General features: G+C 37.1%; 1 long non-coding RNA gene across 1 annotated transcript in view; it reads left to right on the top strand.

The window, feature by feature from the left end:
- LOC121403037 overlaps nucleotides 1–21,750 on the top strand; it is a 47,034-nt gene that overhangs the window by 9,005 nt on the left and 16,279 nt on the right. Inside the window, exon 2 of the long non-coding RNA XR_005966993.1 lies at nucleotides 4,703–4,764. This is a non-coding gene — a long non-coding RNA (uncharacterized LOC121403037). The remainder of the gene's footprint in view (nucleotides 1–4,702; nucleotides 4,765–21,750) is intronic.

The following is a 21,750-nucleotide window of genomic DNA, read 5'->3' as shown; positions in this document are numbered from 1 at the left end:
AACAGAAGACTTCTTGGACACAAAAGAGGGATAGAGGTAACGGCATTTATACCTAAAGATAATATTTACATTTGGTGACACCTTTCAGATTGATTTGTACTTAAAAGTGAGTCTGCCCTTACATGTCGGCACAGAAACTAGGATTAGGCGATGAAACTTCTGCACTGGGGAACAAAAAGCAATTACAAAGGTATATGGATTGTCTGTTAAGTTAAATAAATCCACAGCACATTCACTGATGCAAATAATATGTTAGCATTACAAGTAACATGTTTGGATAGGCCTAAAATGTATTTTAAGAATGCTTAAAAGTGAGTTTGTGCATTTCTTGTGCAACCAATATAGCCATGCCATGTGTATATGTGTGCCTAGCCGTTTTTTTTGTTTTTCCCTGTGTGAGCAATAATTCCGCTGGCTAATCGCACGCCTTGTTTTCTGCACTCTACTAATTAACCTCTGGTGGTTGTTTAGCTTTTACCAGAATGATGCAACTCAAGCAGAGGAAATGTGCTTTTCCCGTTTGCATTGCATGCCTTATGTATGCAAAGGAGATTTTCCGGAATGAGGTACAGTAGTAGTCGTAGTTGCAACCTATTATTATTGTATAAGATTAAAGCTGAACACTAGTAATTAAAACATGACTTTGTTATAAAGGGCTTGCCTCCATCCCTTAAGACGTCTATTGCATCTCTACACAGGAGAAACTCACTGAGCAGGTATTTTTAGTCAAGAATAATTATCCATATCAACCAATCAGCAATAAGTCTGATTGATCAATAATACATGCAACATTATGCATGGCAGCTAAAGGCTATTGCTGAAGAATAACATTTACAATTGACTTCTGCTTTACATTACTTTTTTTAAGTTATGTAATGGAAAGTGGTAAAGCTTGCCGTAACCCATAGCAACCTTTTGTATTGGATTACTTTATCACCATTTTTCGTTACTTGCAGAAATGTGAAAAGCACTTGGCAGCAGTAGTGTCTCTATTTAACTGGTGCAAAGTGAACTCTAATGAAATGACCACTCATATAGGCCAGTTTTGGATTAGCTTTTGATTGCACATTTTATGGCTACAAAGCAATCATCCAACATACTTATAACCTTGAAAATGATGCTTACTGCTTACTAAAAATTAATGTTTTCACATTTAACATCCAAACATTACGTGAAAGAAATGTATGGATATGTAGAAGAAATAAAATAACTGTACAACAAACACAACTCTTTCATTTGGAAAGGAAAACGTATTTTATGATTTAATTATAATTAATTATAATTTAATTGTCTACCTTGCAAGAACAAAACATGGAGTAGCTTCAGCTTCCTGTTCTAGGGACTTCTACAGGCTGTGACTGTATGGTACATGTTGAATAATAGTTACATAGTTAAATTGGGTTGAAAAAAGACAAAGTCCATCAATTTCAACCCCTCCAAATGAAAACCCAGCATCCATACACACACCCCTCCCTACTTTTAATTAAATTCTATATACCCATACCTATACTAACTATAGAGCTTAATATCACAATAGCCTTTGATATTATGTCTGTCCAAAAAATCATCCAAGCCATTCTTAAAGGCATTAACTGAATCAGCCATCACAACATCACCCGACAGTGCATTCCACAACCTCACTGCCCTGACTGTGAAGAACCCCCTACGTTACTTCAAATGAAAGTTCTTTTCTTCTAGTCTAAAGGGGTGGCCTCTGGTATGGTGATCCACTTTATGGGTAAAAAAGTCTCCTGCTATTTGCCTATAAAGTCCTCTAATGTACTTGTAAAGTGTAATCATGTCCCCTCGCAAGCGCCTTTTTTCCAGGGAAAACAACCCCAACCTTGACAGTCTACCCTTATAATTTAAGTCTTCCATCCCTCTAACCAATTTAGTTGCACGTCTCTGCACTCTCTCCAGCTCATTTATATCCCTCTTAAGGACTGGAGTCCAAAACTGCACTGCATACTCCAGATGAGGCCTTACCAGGGACCTATAAAGAGGCATAATTATGTTTTCATCCCTTGAGTTAATGCCCTTTTTTATGCAAGACAGAACTTTATTTGCTTTAGTAGCCACAGAATGACACTGCCCAGAATTAGACAACTTGTTATCTACAAAAACCCCTAGATCCTTCTCTTTTAAGGAAACTCCCAACACACTGCCATTTAGTGTATAACTTGCATTTATATTATTTTTGCCAAAGTGCATAACCTTGCATTTATCAACATTGAACCTCATTTTCCAGTTTGCTGCCCAGTTTAGACAAATCACTCTGCAAAGTGGCAGCATCCTGAATGGAACCTATTAGTTTCACAATGAAACTAAATCACATTTATTAATGGATTTACACCTGAGCTGGATAACCCTTTGAGGAGCCAACTGTCTTCTAATCTATTCCATTATAGTTAGCTTAACTTTCAATATTTTCCAAACACTGTTTGCCATTTCAAACCTGATTCTGTGTGTCTTCTTTTCACTTTTATTGTTTCTTGTGAGCTTGGGGAAGACACCAATTTAACTTCAGGCAAAATGCTCACATGAAGCACAGCCAGTCACTTTTTTTCAGTGGGAGACTGTCACTAGCTTTATCAGACATAACTATCGTATGATTGCTGTCAGAGGTAGAACATTGGCTGATCTGTTCTTTACTACTTTTTTTGATCGGTACGGTAAGACTTTGATCTGAATGGTTAGTGGCAGGTCGGGAGATGGGAAATTACGATAATACATTGATTCGTACAATCGGATCTCTGCGTCTATGGCCAGCTTTACTGACGTAGTGCAATCGTTAAGATTAAGCGACTGCCAGTTAAACATACTATCACATATTCATCCTCTACTCTATTACATAAATCTTAAAGTAGTTGATATGTCAAAGCTTCCAATTAGATAACTAAAAATAGTATGTCTAATTCTAAATCTCCAACAACTAGTTAAAAATAATAAATTCAAAACAAAACACAACGTAGCATTATTTACTGTCAACATTATTGTAACAAAAGCTTTATAACTAATGTTGCTAATGTGTCAATTGCTGAGGATGTAATCAATCATGGACATACTCATGCTATCTCTAGACAATAATGTACATTAACTGTATAAATATAAGCATGTTCGCCATCCCGCATATACTTGAACTCTGCTAATAACACTCCCATCACGTCTATGTGTCATGGGCCTCGTTAACCCCTTTTCATTGCTAACTAAACCTCACCCTCTGCTAGGGCGCCCTTTTATAAATATCTATAAAGTTTATTAATTCGGCCAAATGTGGTTATCCTGTGATATAAAATTGCAAACACTGTGATGTTTCCTAAATTATACCATAAAAATATATAGATAGTGAAACACCTTAATCGTTAATTAGTAACTTAATTTCTATATAAATTTCATAAAATATCTAAAAAAAAATTCAAAAAAATTCCTAAACACCCTAAACCACTGAGGTATCTGTTTAAGTGACAAATTAAATGCTAACAGAACATATAATCTGGTGACGTGTCAAATCCTCCCCGCCTCGTTCCAATCAAAAAACCCATCTACAATCAAATGTAATACAAAACTCCCAGTATACACCCAACCACCCTATATCCAATTTAAGTGACCTCCAGGATCCACCAGCCGTATAATCCAACACTGAAAATTAATTTTACGGGTATTGTGCACAAATTATGGGTCCCCCTAACAAACAATGGACACTGCACCCAGGCACGTAAACCATTTATCGTAAGTGCCGACATTATTAAGTTTGAATTATATATATATATATATATATATATATATATATATATATGTCATATGATTTACCGGCACTCACCCTCAATTGATCAAATCCCGGGTGCTCCTCAGAGAGAAGCAAATAGATACAGTTAGGAGCACTCACGGGTGTAGTGATAAAGAAGTGTCTTTTATTGGAGTGTTACAAACTACCCCACATCAACGCGTTTCGGTTCTCTCTGAACCGTCGTCAGGATGCTTCAACGTGATGTTTGTTTTCTGTTTGTTGTAACTTGTTATGCTGTTTTTGTTGAGAATTTCTTCAGAAATAATTTCCTTAGGATCGACTAGAACGGAATAGAACAATATGTGGCCCATTTTTTTGTACTTGTCCATAAATGCTAACCATTTAGAGAGAGTAAAATCATATTTTGTTGTGTCAGCAAGCATGGAATGCTAAATCTTACTGGATAGCTATAGGTCTCCTGAGTGCAATGATATCCAATCTGTATGGGACTTGATCTGTGCTGGACATAATTGTGAGAGCTGAAGCATGCTGTTCTTACTGTCCTCATAATACATCTCATTTAATGGTTTCCTCCTCGTGACAATGCCTATTGTGATTGCTTGTACAAGCTAAAAGTATAATCCCTGTGAGGGTCATGGCACTGTAAAGCTTCTAGCAGGGATTCTAATAATGTAAACATCTTTATGAGATATATGCCATACAGTTAACTTGCTCCAAAAAAACTGTTTTCTTGATTCGCTTGCATGTTAGAATTGTGTATTTTTATATTGCTCAGAAAGTTTTTGGCAAATATTTTGTTGATTTCATAATGGAAACTGAGTCAGATAGTAAAATGCTACTGAAATCCCATTATTTACAATGACATTTCAACAACTTCAACAAATAAATCAACAGTAAAACGTCTTTGTTTTCTTTCCTTATTTTGTCTAAAAGAAATTCTTCATTCTCCCATAGGGACTGATAGCGGTTTCAAAGATCTGAGAGGGCAAATTTCACTGGTAATTTGGAAACAAATTGTAAGTCTTTATAAATGTTGGGGGGGGGGGCATATGGAAAAAAATGGGCAAAGGCTTGTTAAAGCATTCTTGGTGAAGGATGGAAAAAAAATTAAAACCGGGCAATTTTCCTATTTTGATGCTTTATATATAAAACAGATGCAATGTCCAGAAGTGTTTCAAAATGCTATTTCAGAAACAAATTAAACATACAGAACATCATGGTGAACTTGTGTACACTGTATTACTTAGTTCTCCTTTGATAATTTCTCAGTTTTTAGGAGAGGTGGTTTAGGAGATGTTTAATACTAAGGGGGTTATTAATCAAAGGTGAGGTTTGTGAGTTTTTTTCTACCTCAAATAAACTCACAACTTGAATGTTTGCTCATTTGTGAAAAAACCCTGATTGTAAAAAAAACTTGATTAAATGCAGTCGGGAGTAATTCAAATACTCTAATTGATCAAATTATAGGCAAAAAAACCTTGAATACCTTGAAATGATTGAGTTTTCGAGCAAAAACCACTGTAAAAAACCTGAAAATCATAAAGGCAATAAACATCTTCCAATGGTTCAAGGGACGTCTGCCATTGACTTCTACATGGTCTCAACAGGTTTTACCTGGAGTATTTTTGCAATTGGACTTCTAGCAGCTTCGGGGCATAATAAATCTCTAAAAATTAGATTTTTGTTTTTCTCCGGAAGAATTTGAACCCAAGAAAAACTAAATTTTTGGGGGGAAAACAAAACTCTACCTTTAATAAATAACCCCCTTGGTGAACTACTTTATACACTAATGCTATTGTAGGCATATTGTTGCTCAACCACTTAGTAACTTGGCTAGTGACAAAACAGCCATAAATGCTTTCCATTCAATGTAATGACAATTACAGGCTATTGTTGTTTGGGAAAAAAAACATGTAAATGCATAAGTAAGAGCTCTAGATTTTTAAATGAATTATTTTGGTTTCTAAATAGCAGTCCAAAAGTTCACAGTCTGTTCAGTAAGTAACCCCAACCACAAATACAGAAAACTAAAGTTCTGCTCATCTTAGAGCACTCTACATAGAGTTTATAATTAAAGAACCCTTTCTGATCTTCCCTAATTAGAACTCACTATCTGAAAGTTACTCTGTATAATAGAGCATTCTGGAAGAAATTACTTTCTCAGTTGCTATCTCAGAGTAGCTAATATTACAGCTATCATAAGCAAAATGGTTTCAGTTCAAACTGCTGAAGGCATTTGTAACAGGCTTGGATGTCTGTACAGGTATGAAATCTGTTTTCTGGAAATCTGTTATCCAGATAGCTTCATTACGGGAAAGTCATTACCTATAGACTCTATTATAAGCAAAAGACTCAAATTTATAAAAATGATTTCCTTTTCCCTTGTAATAATAAACAATATATTACACTTGATCCCAACATAAAGGAGAAGGAAAGGCAATTTACACGGGGGGTGATAAAAGTTAGGCACCCCCCACATGATTATATTTACTTACGAGACACCCCGGTGCTCCTGTCAGCAGAAATCTGCACCCCCCGGGGTTCTTCCAACGAGCAGCACAGAGCGATCCTCTTCCTTCTTCTTTGATTTTTTAATTTCCCGTGGCAAACGCATGCGCAGTAGAACAGAATAGTTGAGTTTTTCGCTTAAATTTGTCTTTTCGCTCTACTGCGATTGTGCAGCCACGAGATGACAGAGGAAACAGGAAGAGGAGCGTGGTGCTTTGCTGGAAGAACCCCCGGGCCGGTGTAGTTTTCTGCTGATAGGAGCACCAGCCCGGGGTGTCAGGTAAGTAAATATAATCACTTGGGGTGCCTAACGTTTGCCTTTCGTTCTCATTTAAGGTGGCCATACACTATAAGGTCTGCTCATTTGGCAACCTCGCCAATTATTTCCCTGATATGCCCACCTAAGGTGGAAGATATTGGGCTTTAATCTGCTCATCAGATCAATTACAACAGCGGGTATAGAACAGTTGGAGCCAGGACGGCAACCCCACATTTGATGTGAAAATCAAACCTGCCCAGTCGACATCTGGCAGAATTTTGGCCCGATATTGTGCGGGCCCATTGGAGTTCTCCATACATGGGCAGAGAAACTGAAGGGCCAGAATCTGCAGATTAAATCTACCTGTATGTGGGCACAACAGGTAAAACAGTCCAATTGGATTAATTTAATATTTAATTACTTTTGAGTAGAGCTAAGGTATAGAGATCCAATTTATGGAAAAATCCCTTATCCCTAGATAACACGTGCCATTCCTATCATCCAAAACCATACCAAACTCAGTTTTGGCAGTGAGACATTTATGTTTAGGTGAAAATTTTCAAAGTAGAGCATTTTTCTTTTATCTTTCTAAACTACAACGTATATAATTTTGGTCTAATTTTCTTTTTTTTTTTTATTATTATTTATATAAAATTATAATTTTGTTTCTTTCCTTTGCATTCATTTAATAGAAATTTTAAGAGCCTCTTTACCAATGCAATATTAACATTTATGGGATACACTGTAGGCTTTTCCACTGATTGTCCTGCAATCTCATTTTATCATATTTGGTCTGTTTGGTTAGAATATCACATCTGCATGTGTACATGGTATTGGTTAAGCTCAAAGAGGCTAAGGCCACTTATCTAGTGCAGTGCTTTTCACAATTTTATGTGTAGTAGGGAGATAATTGTCCATTCTATATGTTTGAGAGCTTGATTATACAAAGGTGTTTATGAAACCACTCACAGACGGCCATAAATATATCTTGGAGGGTCACATCCAGTTGGCTGGCCTCCAGTGGGATATTCCTGATCTAGTGAATATTTTGTAAAAGGGATATCCTCAAGTTTAAGGCAGTGTTAGCCTTGTGTAAGAACCATTGTTTCTGGCAAAAAACTTTAAACTAGTCACAGTTCAGCAAGAAAATCTCAGCAAATAATGAATTCCCCTTTAATTTGAGAGTATGGGGTGATTTAGCAAAAGTCAAGTCGATTTGAGAAAAAAACACAGACGTGGGGAAAAAAGTATTTTCCGAAACCTCGAACAGTCAGAATTTATTAAAGAAAAAAAACCCACTAAGGGCAGATTTATTAAGGATCAAATTGGAAATTCGAATTTACAAATTTCTTTTTTGGTCAAAACTCTCAAATTTGAATTGTGAATTATACAAACTCGATTCGAATTTTAATTTTGAGATTTATCAAACCTATACCCTGGGAATAATTTGACTGGTCAAGTTCATATATAAGTCATTGGGAGAGATCCAGTGATTTGAAGATGTTATTAGTCTTCCTGACATTCAAGTTTTTTTTCGGAGAAAAAATTCAAATTTGACTAAACGTGAATCTAATTGAATTTGATTCAAGTTTTCGAGTCAGTATTATTGCTTTGAGTTTTATATATTTTATGGTTTTTTTTAAATAACCTCCCAGTCCAATTTCAAGTGTATTCAAATTTGTTAAAAAAACTCACATGAATTTGAAATTCGACCTTTGATAAATGTGCCTCTACAAGTCATTCGAAAAAACTATTGTAGACTATACAAGTAAAAGCTATTGTAGACTATACTTATTACAGGCATAGTAGCAGCAGGAACAATCATGTAATTTTGCCGATGGCCTGTATAAAAAAAACTCCATTATATATCATCTTCACACCTTTTTGTGCAAATTTTCCCTTGTTCTGTTTTTCTGTAGCTTTTAAGGGGATCACCCTTATTGGACTTAGTTTTAGATTTCTGTAAGACTCTGTTATTCTCTGACTGTTTGGCTACATGAATCTCCTCCAAGAGCTCCCCAGCAAGTGGCCTAGTGTGACAGTTGACATAGTCTCAATTCTTGGGAGCTTGACCAACTGACAGTACTAGTAGCAGAAAGAACCGTTTCTTCTTTTAAAGTGCATAGAAATGTCACACAGTTATGTTGGAAAGCAATCCTTTATGAAGCACAGTTTAACAAGTAAATTTGAATAACTGAAATTTTTTGTGTCTTTTTACCATCCGAGGGCTAACCTCTTAAAGTTAAAGCTCTAGGCACAGGCCCTTCAGTAAATATATGTAAAATATATGGTAAATATGCCTTTGGTATCGATGAGTCCGTTATTAGAGAAACTCAAAACCTAAAAACATGCTACCGCTTGTGGAGTGAATGAAGCCACACTATTTTAGTATACTATTTCATTATTTTCCCTTATCTTATGTCAAATGAGAAGAGATAAATATATAACAGCAAGACTGTTCCAGGGCAGTTATAAGGAGCAGACTAATCCACTACAAGGATGCCCTCAGTGCACCTCATTTTGCTGCTTTTCTACAGTTTATCCACAAATGGCTCCAACAGGCTTCACCTACACTGCACTGAAAAATGGAAATGTTGTTCTAGACCAGAATTGAAATTGTGCCTAATGTTCTGTATATGAATAAACTCATTAAGCTAATTCAGATATGCAGTGTGTAACACAAATAAAAGAAAATCACACATACTGTACATCATATATTTTGTTCATGCAGCTAGTTTACATCCAGTTCCTTTAAACTGACCGCTCATATTAAACTTTGAGATCAGAGAGAAAAAGTTCGGTTTTTTCAAATGATCTCTCCATAGGGTACACCAACAAGTCTCATTAATAGGTTGACTATGAACAGAATCCGAGCTGGATGTAGTGGTTACTATGTACTACAAAGAAAAATGTCAATGGTTTATAATAAGCACATTGTGGTGTAATTACCTTAAATAACAAGGGTGTTCTGGTCTTACCACTGTAGCGATCAAGGAGATGTGTTATGAGAACTAATTATCAACAGGACCTGATGCTCTCCGTTAGCATAACGTGGTAAGAGAACCATGGCTCTCGCGAAGCATAAAATGATTTTGTATCTCAGGGCACAGGAGGCTTTTCATAACACAATAGCTACCATTCATTCTAGAAACTTCAACCATGTATGGTAAAATTCACTGAAATGCAATGATTTAATTGTATTCTCTGCATTGCTGAACTTGGGATATTTCCATTAATGAATAACTACTATTTCACACACTTATCCATATATGTTTACTTTGTAATGGCCTTGTATACGTCTTCCCACACTAATAATAGTCTTCAACACTTAGAGGGTTATTTACTTGGCTTTTTGGGGCAAAAAAAAATTTCGTGGCCAAAAAAAAACCTCAAACCTGTCGAGGCCATTTATAAATCAATGGGAGATGTGACTATCTCAATTGGAAGATAGCGTGGTCTGCACTGAGTTTAGCCCAATAATCCGAAAAATTCAGGACTTTCTGGCAAAAACCTGAAAAAAAATTGAGCGATTTGGAAGAGAAGTCGGTTTCACTCGGTTATATTGAGTTTTTTAGCTATCCAAATAAATTTAGTTATTTTATTAATAAATACGGCTAAATCAGGGATGGGAGTTTGGTCATGCTTTATTTTTATTGAAACAATCAGATAACTTCAGAATTTTAGTAAATAACCTCCTTACTCTTCATCCTTAACCATCTGCCGAGCTGCCACCTTTGTATGTCCTCTCCATACCATACAACGGCTTTCTTCCCATCAGTTGCTCTTTAGACATTTTGTTTGCGACTATTATATAGCATTACAACGGGTACAAACCAGAGAGAAATGTTTCAGTGTTGCTCCTTGACCTACAGTATGCTGCAATGCTTTTATGTCTGGTAACATGTAGCACAGCAGAATTAAAGACACCTATCATGCAGGATTAAACTAAGATGGGTTTAAAGAAGGGAAATATTTCATATGTTGTCTATATTAAATAGTAGCCCAAAAGGCATGCACACGTTATCAGTGTGTTGCACATTTCTCTTCTTTTCTTGGATATCTTCTTTTGGTTCACTGCTCAATACATTCTATGCTCTCTTGCCTGACACCAGATCATTGTTGGTCTCACTTCTGAACTTAATAAATCCAAACTCTGATACAGCTATCCCCAGACAACATTTATCTCATGGACAAGTCATACGCTTATATTTGTTATAATTGAGCTTACAGTGTGTTGGACACACATGAAGCTGATATGAGGAAATATACATGAAGAGCAAATAAACGGTAAGACAAAATTTGTACTAGAATACTTATAAACAGTCCTTTATAGATACAGGTATGGGATGTTGTCCAGAATGCTTGGGACCTGGGGTTTTCCGGATAAGGGATCTTTCCATAAATTATATCATGTAAACATTTAATTATGGAATAGGCTGGTTCTGCCTACAATAAGGATTAATTATATGTTGGTGTGGATTAAGTACAAGGTATTGTTTTATTATTACAGAGAAAAAAAAAGATGTTTTTCAGAAATTTGGATTATTAGCATAACATGGAGTCTATGGAAGATGACCTTTCTGTAATTCTGAACGTTCTTTATAATGGGTTTCTAGATAATGGATCCCAAACCTGTACCATTTTGTTGCCCATTTTAAAGAAAGTGTTGCACTAAATGTGGCTTTTAAATATCTGAGAAGGCCACATCACCCTGAAATGTGGGGTTAAATATCTGCCTTGCCAGCAAATATTTTCTGCCCATGGCAAGGAAATGAGCAGTATCAGTTTGGCATAGAACTGTTAGCTAAGAATCCCCTCTAACAAAGGTATTAGCAACAGAACTGTAAGGTTAGACTTGGTCCCATCCATAGATATCCGACCTATAGAGACATTAATAGCTTGATAAATTCTCAGACGGGCACAGCACATTATTCAGTAAAAGAAAAAATAAAGCTTCTTTAAAACCTGACGAGATCACCTTCAACAACTTATTATTACAGATGACTCCATAGAATAGTGCACTGTGACAGACGGACCATTATAACTAATCATGATGTTGTGAGTACACTTGTCAGTTGTTTGACTTCAAGCTGAGAATTGTAGTGTTTTGCTTTTCTAGTTTGATCTGACACGTAAGCGGTGGTATAACACAGTAGAACACAGCAGGAGGCCAGGTATACTTTCTGTGATGCAATAAACATTTCTGACATCTATCTACTTCAATGAACTGGTTAAAAGTGTTGACTTAGGGGTTATATAATCAATTTTTTCTAGTTGAGTTTTTTTTTGGCAAAAACGAATTTTTAGAGCAAAAAAAAAAAAAAAACCTTGAATTTTTTTAGATTGGAAATTTTCACTCAGGTGAATGATCATTACTCTGTAAATTAAGGATGCACCGAATCCAGGATTCGGTTCGGAATTCGGCCAGGATTCGGCCTTTTTCAGCAAGATTCTGATTCGGCCAAATCTGAATCCTAATTTGCATATGTAAATTAGGGGTGGGTAGGGAAATCATGTGACTTTTCATCACAAAAGAAAAAATGTTTCCACTTTTTCCTTCCCTGCTCCTAATTTGCATATGCAAATTAGGATTTGGTTCGGTATTCGGCCGAATCTTTCATTAAGGATTCTGGGATTCGGCCGAATCCCAAATAGTGGATTCGGTGCATCCCTACTGCAAATTTATCAAAGTGCGACTTTCCAATAAGTTACCCTTTACGCCAGAGTCTGTTTCGCCGTTTCTACCTGGCAAATTGATAAGATGAAGCTACAAGGGTTTTTCATATTTTAATGTGGGATTATATTTGTTATATGTATTTACACTTTTTTTTTTTAACCATTTGAAGCTCATGACATTTGTTTTAGGGTGGGCTCATGTCTAGGACAATACAGGATCTCATGACTTTATTTTGCTTCCTTTGACATTTTGAATACAGTAATTAGTGGCCACTTCCAACATTTGCACCAACATCTCTAATAAAGACATACAAATGACCTTTATATACACGCCGTATTTAAATTGATGTAAGCTTAAGTATTCTAATGAAGTTTAGAGGAAGAATGTAATGCTAGAGAAAATACGCATATTCACTGCAAAGTAACATCTGACGAAGTTGCTCGAAGTTGCTCAAAGTATGACGAAGTTTGCTAAGCGAAAATTTTCCCCTTAGTATGCGGGTGAAAAAAATCTGTCCCATACAGTTTCCACATGTAAACAATGCAATTTTCTGTATTCCCTGTTATATGTTATTATATTTACTTACTGGATTTGTGGGGGATAATACTTCCTTAAGATTTTTATTCCTTCTATGACCAAAATAAATCCTGCCTGTATTTATTGCAGTCAGTTCCATATCGATTTTAATAATAGCCCAGTGCTGCAAAACAGAATTTTTCATCAATGGGGGTTGTGGATCATATGTGGTGGTACCTGTACATTGCATAATGTAGTCTATGTAATCAAGTGCCCATGCGGACATACAGTATGTATTGTGGTAAAACAAATTACAGGAAAGAATAAGTATGCACTGAGCAGGCAATCAGGACATATCCAAGCAACCTATAGCACAACACTGACTGCAGGTTAAGCATCCACCATCTTCCTTTAAGGGGCAGATTTATTAAGGTTAAAATAGTAAATTTGAATATATTTTTTTGGTGTCAAAATTCACACATTCTAATTTTAATCCCCCAATTCTAATGTATATTTGAATGTGATATTTATCACACCTTGACCATGGAAACCGTTCTAATTCGAATATTTGCCACCTTAAACCTGCTGAGTCAATGGAAGAGGTCAGTTGAACCATTTCAAAATGATAATTGCCTTCCTGACATTCAAGGTTTTTTTGGAACGGAAACTCAATTTGAATTTGATTAGAATTTTTGGGTCAGGACTTTTCGATCGAATATTAAACATTCAAATTTTTTCTTAAATAGTCTCCCATTCCAATTGTGAGTATATTCGAATTTATAAGCGTAAAAAAAAAAAAAAAAATCACATAAATTCAACATTTAATAAATCTGCCCATAAGTGTATGCCGATTGACTGTATCTCAGACCTCCCCAGAGGGGGGAATGTTGAACATATGTTGCTCCAAAGGGAGGCTGTTTAGACATTTGAATTGGACTGTGTATTACAATTACTTTACTTTCTGTCTACAGATTGAGAGATACAGTACATGAACTGTGAAAGTTTTATGTTTTGTATACCCTTTTACTATGCTTGCTTAATAGTTACTCCTATGTCATTTGCTAATTATGCTTTCATGATTGTTGTGAGACAGTTTTTTTATATGTAGTGAATATTAAATGGTTGTTTAGAAATATGTAGGTTATTTGATAAACAGCTAAGCTTAGATATTGATGTAATGATATGCCTATCTATCTTGTGGTTGAACTAGGGTTTACTGGTTTTATTTATTCAATTGCACAATTTTGGGTAACTTATATTGCACTAGTCAATTTATTATGGTGATGTCACTTCCTTAATTGGTTGGTTATCATTGGCTATTTATACTTGATTGAGTATAGGGTGTGGTTGCCTTGAGAAAGGTCCCAGAGGGGACTGAAAATGTCACATTGGCTGCATATGCTCACATAAATATGTTTTTGTGTACAAAATCCTGGTGTTGCTGGTATTTTTTAATGCAAACAAACAAACAAGGGAAAGTTGTGCTCACCACTATTTTTTAAAAACATTAGGCGGGGGTGCAATGAGGGTGTGACCACAAAATACATATAGTCAAAGTTGTGCTCACCACTATTTTTTAAAAACATTAGGCGCCTAATGTTTTTAAAAAATAGTGGTGAGCACAACTTTCCCTTGTTTGTTATAGTTATACAGGAGCAGTGACCAGCTCCATGTTGTAGCTCCCACCCCTCCCAGCTATAGTCAGGTGATCCCACTGGTGTCTAATAAAAGGGCAGCCAAGTATGGAGGTTTACTTTGAAAGCAGCTAGTAAGTTGCAGGTAAAACTTAGTCCCTTTGTAAAATGTATAATTAAGCAATTGAATTCTTAATGAATCAGATGAAAATTAAGCGTAGGACTGGCCAGATATGGGATGACTTTGACGTAGTTGGCCAGCTTAAATATATTGCAATATATGGACAAACAATCCCTGTGTTCTTTAAAGGGTAAGGCATTTTTTAGTAGCAGTAGCAGTGGGGCATAGGAGCATTTGCATATGTCAGGGAGCTGTTATCTGGTTACCTTCCCTTTGTTCTGTTGGCGAGAACAGAACAAAGGGAAGGTTTACTCCTGCACTCCAACTTGCAGTGCAGGAGTAAAGCTGGCCATAGACGCAAAGATCTGATCGTACGAATCAAGGATTTGTATGATTTCTGGACCGTGCGTGGAGAGTTTTAACATTTTTCGTCCGGCGGAGATCGGTCGTTTGGTCGATTGGACAGGTTAAAAGATTTCTGTTGGTTGCCGATAATATCTCTGCATGTATTGCCAATCGTACGATTTTCAGAGGGAGATTGTCACTAGCTTTGGTCGGACATAACTTTCATAGATTGCTGTCAGGGGCAGAACATCGGCTGATCTTTTCTTTTGTACTTTATTTGAATGGAATGGTTAGTGGCAGGTCGGCAGATGGGAAAGTCCGATGGTATGATGATTCATACAATCGAATCTTTGCATCTATGGCCAGCTTAAAGAATGACCAAAGTTTATCAGAGCATAAGGCATACGGGTGGGGACACCGGGGAAACTGACAACATGTCAGATTTCAAAATTAAATATAAAAAAAATCTGTTTGCTTGTTTGAAAAAACGGATTTCAATGCAGGAGTTCTACAAATTGATGCATTTTGTAAAATGTTTTCAGAATCCCTTTAAAATATAAGATGAGTATATATATATATATATATATATATATATGTATATATATATAATGTATAATTTTTTATTTCTTCTGTACTGTGAATACCCCTAAACAGTTACTTTTATCTTCAAGAGCTGACAGCTGACAATTTCTACAGATACTGAAATTACTAAGAACTAGACTTTTCCTTACATTTTGTGTTGACAATACCGTCTCCTTTTTTTATGAAAACAACCATACTTCTTGCCTTAGCTAGTATCAAAGGCACCAGCTTTATGAAACAAGTGAGATGTTGGTTTTACAGCCTGTGCAGAAATCACAAGTGATTTCATGGATCTTTGTGTCACTGTAAGGTCATATAAATTAGTCTATTTTGTAATCCAGGTTACGTTTTTCTAGAGCAGTGATGACCAACCTTTGGCTCATGAGCAACATGAGCTTATATTTTAATTCTTGACTTGAGGGCTAGTGATGGGCGAATTTGCGCCGTTTCGCTTCGCCGAAAAATTCGCGAATTTGTCGCGAGGGCATGTTTTCATTGCATAAACCATTTGTAGTGCCAAGCAGATCTACCAGTCCACATAGGGGCTACCAAATAGCCAATGAGTCCGTATTTGCCCCCAGGATTTTTTTTTCATGTTTCTGTTGCTCCCCAACTCTTTTTATAATTAAATGTGGCTCATGGGTAAAAAAGATTGTGGTCCCTGTTCAAAACCATGTTTTGCCAGGGCAATTCCATTCTCTCAGAAGAAGAAACTGAAGCATGGTTACATGTAATCAGGGAAACAGGTCAAGAAATACAACTTTAAGTAATTGTAATAGTGATTGTAAATCATTACTAAAATCCGTGATATTTTACAATCTGTTGATATTTTTTAAGTTCTAAAATGCTATAAAAATGTTGGGGTTTTACTAATCTTATGCTTCAGAGACTTTACCAGAGTTTATTTAATTTTTTTTCTGACTGTATAAGAAACTTTTTAAGGCTTTATAAATAGGCAGTTGCTACACTGACAGTTAATAGTAAAATGGGAAACATTACGTCTACACTTTATAAATAAGGTTGTACATTTCAGAATGAAAGAACTCAGTGTTAGGGTTGCTGAAGCTAGCCCTGTATGATCAAACGTCTTGTTTTAAATTATGATGAGCAAACCCATCTGTCATCTGTATTCAGTGCTAGTTCTTAGCTTATACCTTAGTAAACCGTAGTACTTGAATCTATGGATTTGAATCTATGTAAACAAGTTCCAGAATGAATAAGAACCTTCTACCCTTTTGCACCCCAGCAAATAATGTAACTGCTTCTTGAATTTGTGTTATCCAAAAGCAAAGAACATTACTTTGTTATGGGTAAACCTTAAAAAAAGTTTATTTTCCTCAAACAGCTTAAAAGAATTGTCAGCATCCATTTATCAAAAGGGAGACTTGCCTATAAACTTTCAAGGTGACTGCTTCCTTTATGTAGCATATGCCTAACACCAGGGGTACAATAACTTCCACCATGTAACTTGTCTTTGGTTTTCATGGGTAATTAAATGACAAATGGCAGCTAACTACTTATTCACAGCAATAAGCCCTTTCTATTAAACATTTAATTTAATAAAGAGTTGAGTAGCATAGCGTACAAATTCCAATAAAGGACATTATTTGAATGTATTAATATTTAAAGCACTGAATATGAAAGGAAGTTCTTGCTAAGCATGGTTTGTCGCTTCGATTATGATGGGTAATCTTGTCAGAGTTAATAAAGTGACCAGCATAAACTTAACATGCTATGAGAAATGGTATATATTAGATCCTCAGAAGTATAAATGGAATACAAAACACAGAACTCTTTAATGCCTTTTCAGTAATTTTCCCAGTCTGCATTTTTATATTATATCTTTTGTACTCCATTTTTAAATTATCCTGGGCAGCCAATATTTTTTCCCTTTGTCCTTCTCTCTCTGGTGCCTTTCATTTATCATTAAAACCCACGCAAACTTTCCACTTTTGATTTAAAATTATTTCTTTAACACTATCTTTCTTACTTCTTGCTCTTGTTTCTAGTTTCTATTATTTAACAGTCCTAAATAGCAAGCCAGCTAAGCTGCAATTACAGAATTGGTTCTTGGACAGGTTTTCAATATGTTTTGTAATTAATGCAATGGCTATTTATAGTGTCAAGAACAGAACTGTCTTATATTAAATGTTAATGATTGCAAAAAATCATAACAGGAAGCATCTTAAAACTAAAATGTTAGTGACAATGTTCAAAGCACTAGAGCAGGGGTCCCCAACCTTTTTTTTACTCTTGAGCCACATACAAATATAAAAAGAGTTCGGAAGCAACACAAGCATGAAAATCCATGGGGATTCCGAATAAGCGCTGTGATTGGCTACAAAAGGCTCTGTGTAATAATTGGGTGGCGGGGACACCCGCATCCTTTGGCTTCCTAGTGGTGCACATGTTCTTTCTGGGTTTTGATGGGTGTGTCCTTTTCTTTCGGCGCATCACGTCTGATGTCATCGCACTGGAACGAAAATTTGAATATTTAAGGTACTGCAACTGTTTTCTCTTTGCCCAACATAGGTTCTGGATGCAAATTCTTGTCTGATTTACTGTGCCTAAACCCTTACCTGTCCTCACTATCCCTGTCTGCTGTCTGAACCGACCTTTGCCTGATTATTGACTACCCTTCTGAATTCCGATTCTGTACTGTACTCTGTATTCTGCACTGGGGACCACTGCACTAGAGACAACAATGGTGCTCATTTACAAAACACTGGACAACTTTGCACCTGGGCAATAACCCATTGCTACTCATGTAAAGGGACTATGGATGGGTAAACAAATTTTACCTAAAACATCACCTGTATTTTCCCAAGTAACACAAATATTGCAACAGAAAACTTCAGGAAAGCTGTAAGTGACCAGCTTTATGTAAAGAATGAATTAATGTAACCTTCTATATTACAATCAGACATGGGTGTCCGCAGAAAATTTTCCAGGGTGGGGCAAGGAGGCATCTGTGGGCGGGCCTGTGAGATAGGTGGGTGGTCACTGCCATCAGGGGGTGGAGCTATGCCACGGCGATCAGCCGATCGCCGGGTCAATCAAGGGAATCCTGCACAGTTTCCCTAATTTGAAAAACCATCCAGGAAGTTTTGACCCGGGCAACCCTTCAAAATACCGGTTGTCTGACAAGTGGCAACCCTAGTTCACACAAAGATGGCAAAGTGGCAAGTTCATGTATAAATACCCCCAGAACTCACAAACAGATGGTACAGTGGCAAGTACATGCATAAATACCCCCAGAACTCACAAACAGATGGCACAGAGGCACGTACATGTATAAATACCCCCAGAACTCACAAACAGATGGCACAGGGGCAAGTACATGTATAAATACCCCCAGAACTCACAAACAGATGGCACAGGGGCAAGTACATGCATAAATACCCCCAGAACTCACAAACAGATGGAACAGGGGCAAGTACATGTATAAATACCCCCAGAACTCACAAACAGATGGCACAGGGGCAAGTACATGCATAAATACCCCCAGAACTCACAAACAGATGGCACAGGGGCAAGTACATGTATAAATACCCCCAGAACTCACAAACAGATGGCACAGGGGCAAGTACATGTATAAATACCCCCAGAACTCACAAACAGATGGTACAGGGGCAAGTACATGTATAAATACCCCCAGAACTCACAAACAGATGGTACAGGGGCAAGTACACATATAAATACCAGCAGAACACACAAACAGATGGCACAGGGGCAAGTAATTGTATAAATACCCCCAGAACTCACAAGTACAAGGCTGCAGACTGCAATAGATAGGGCTTTCCTTCCTTCGTTTTCTCCCGCGCTGCAATCTGTGCTACTGGCCAATCAGATGCTCCCTGGCTGCTCTCTCTCTCTGTCACAGCTGAAGTAATACGATCCGGCAGCACCGTGACAAGGGAGGGGGGAGCGAGCAGCTAGGGAAGGAGCTAAAAGAAAACTCTGCTGCACAGAAGAAAAATCTTCGAGGGATCGCAACAGAAACCACAGTAAGCTGCACGAACAGGTGGAAACTTATGTGCACAGTCCCAGGGGGGGGGCACTGCCCCCTCTTGCCCCCCTCTGTGGACGCCCATGCAATCAGAAACTGCTATAGGTCCTTAAAATGTCCAACTAAGATCACAAAAACATAACAGCATATACGGAACACTTTTCCACTCGAATTGTGACCAAAAGATGTTTATTTACACATCTGTTAAGGTTTTTGTAATATATATATGCAGGATATATGCAGGAAAATCAGACTTTTTTAAGGGTTTGGGTAGAGTTTGACATATGTGATACCTGTTTCTAAGTTTAACATGTTAAGTGTGAATGTATTTTTCACTGGACTGCAGCCTTCACCATTCATTAGGCAATCATTGATATTCTTATATTAGTAGAGCAAAGTCTTGATAACTTATCGGATCACATCACCACTGTTGTGATTGCTGCCAGGCAGAATACATAGGTAAATGGTTGATTCAAATTGAAAAAGTTCATCTTAATGGAATCTGCCATCAGGAAGAGCTTTCCATAGCCTCACCATCCTCAAAGTAAAGAACCATTTATATTAACCAGATGAAAATACCTTTCTTCCAGTTCAGTTTCCAATGCTATTTATCTATAATGACTAAACAACATAACTGTAAGGTGCGGCCTTAACATGGATCTGTAGGGAGGCATAAATAAGCTTATATTTGCTAAGTCTATGGCTCATTATATAAAGTATTTTATTAGACTGACTGACACTACTTAATCCCTCTGTAAAATAAAAACATCCGGCATGTTTTGCGCAATTTATTATCAGCAAGAACAGAGACAAATGGCTTTGAGGTTGGCATTCTAAATATTTGAATAAGTTTAAAAGGCAATGGACCAAATACAGATTTTAGCTGTACTCCAATAACAACACTGGTCCAACTAGAAAATGTTTATCACCACGCTCTGTAATTCATCTTACAACCAGTTCCCTGTCCAAGTGCAAATATTAAAATGTTCCTTAATTTAATCAGGAACCTATTGTGTAGTACTGTGTGAAATGTTTTTGGATGTCACCATAATTCACCAGGAAATACATCTCCCTTTTTCTCTTTCTCCATTTTTAGTTTTAATCACATAACTGTTTTTCTCAGACAACCTATGTCCCATGGTATTGTGGAGGAGAAAGGGACACTATTAAGCAAGCTGCAGTTGAGGTGAATAGTTTGTCCTAATAGAAAAGATACACTTAAGCACCCTAAGGACACACGAGGAGATTCAGGGAGATTTTGTCGCCTGGCTACTAATCTCCTTGTCTTTTGAGCAACTATCTCCCTGAACTGCCTCAGCGTTTTTCCCCATAGGCTACAATGAAAAGTTGCCTGCGCTAATGCACACACGGTGATGCGTTTTCAATAGTTGCCCAAAGTTGCCTCAGTGAGGCAATTTCAGGCAACTATTGAAAACGCATCGCCCTGTGTGCATTAGCGCAGGCAACTTTTCATTGTAGCCTATGGGGAAAAACGCTGAGGCAGTTCAGGGAGATAGTTGCTCAAAAGACAAGGAGATTAGTAGCCAGGCGACAAAATCTCCCTGAATCTCCTCGTGTGTCCTTAGGGTAGGGACACACTGGGCGATTTGGGGAGATTTAGTCGCCTGGCGACTAATCGCCGCGACTTTCCACGACCAATCTTCCCCGAATGCCTCCCCTCACTCTGCGCCTGGATAAAATGAAAAATCGCCTGCGCTAATCACACGCGGCGATTTGTTTTCCGAAGTCGCCCGAAGTTTCCTCGTGAGGCAACTTCGGGCGATTTCGGAAAACGAATCGCCGTGTGTGATTAGCGCCGGCGACTTTTCATTTTATCCAGGCGCAGAGTGAGGGGAGGCATTCGGGGAGAAAAGTCGCTGCGATTAGTCGCCAGGCGACTAAATCTCCCCAAATCGCCCAGTGTGTCCCTAAGAATAATTTCCAATTGCGGAAGTCAAATGAAGCAAACAAGTAGATGAGCCTTAATTATATTTCAAGGTAGTTTGAATTTCAAGAACAGCATATCCAACTTTTAGAATAGCTACAATACTGATGACTAAAGAAGGAAAAACCCATAAGAAGTATGTAAGCAAGAAATTACATAAGCCCTAAAATAATTCTACAAAACAAATGCAACCCCACCACTCTTAAAGGTGATGTAAAGACAAGAAAAATAAAATCCTATTTTTACTTTCTCCAATATACTTAAATTAAAAAATGTGTAACATTTTTATAATAAACCTGACTGTATGCAGTGAAATTCCCTCTTTGTTTTATTTGCTCTGACAGCTGCAGAAACATTAGACGGTCCCTAACTGCTCTGCGGGGAAATTATAATACTTTCAAAGGGC

The sequence above is a fragment of the Xenopus laevis genome, chromosome 4L, assembly GCF_017654675.1.
Source record: "Xenopus laevis strain J_2021 chromosome 4L, Xenopus_laevis_v10.1, whole genome shotgun sequence".
NCBI classification, from domain to species: Eukaryota; Metazoa; Chordata; class Amphibia; order Anura; family Pipidae; genus Xenopus; species Xenopus laevis.
This window is presented reverse-complemented; position numbering and strand designations above follow the sequence as displayed.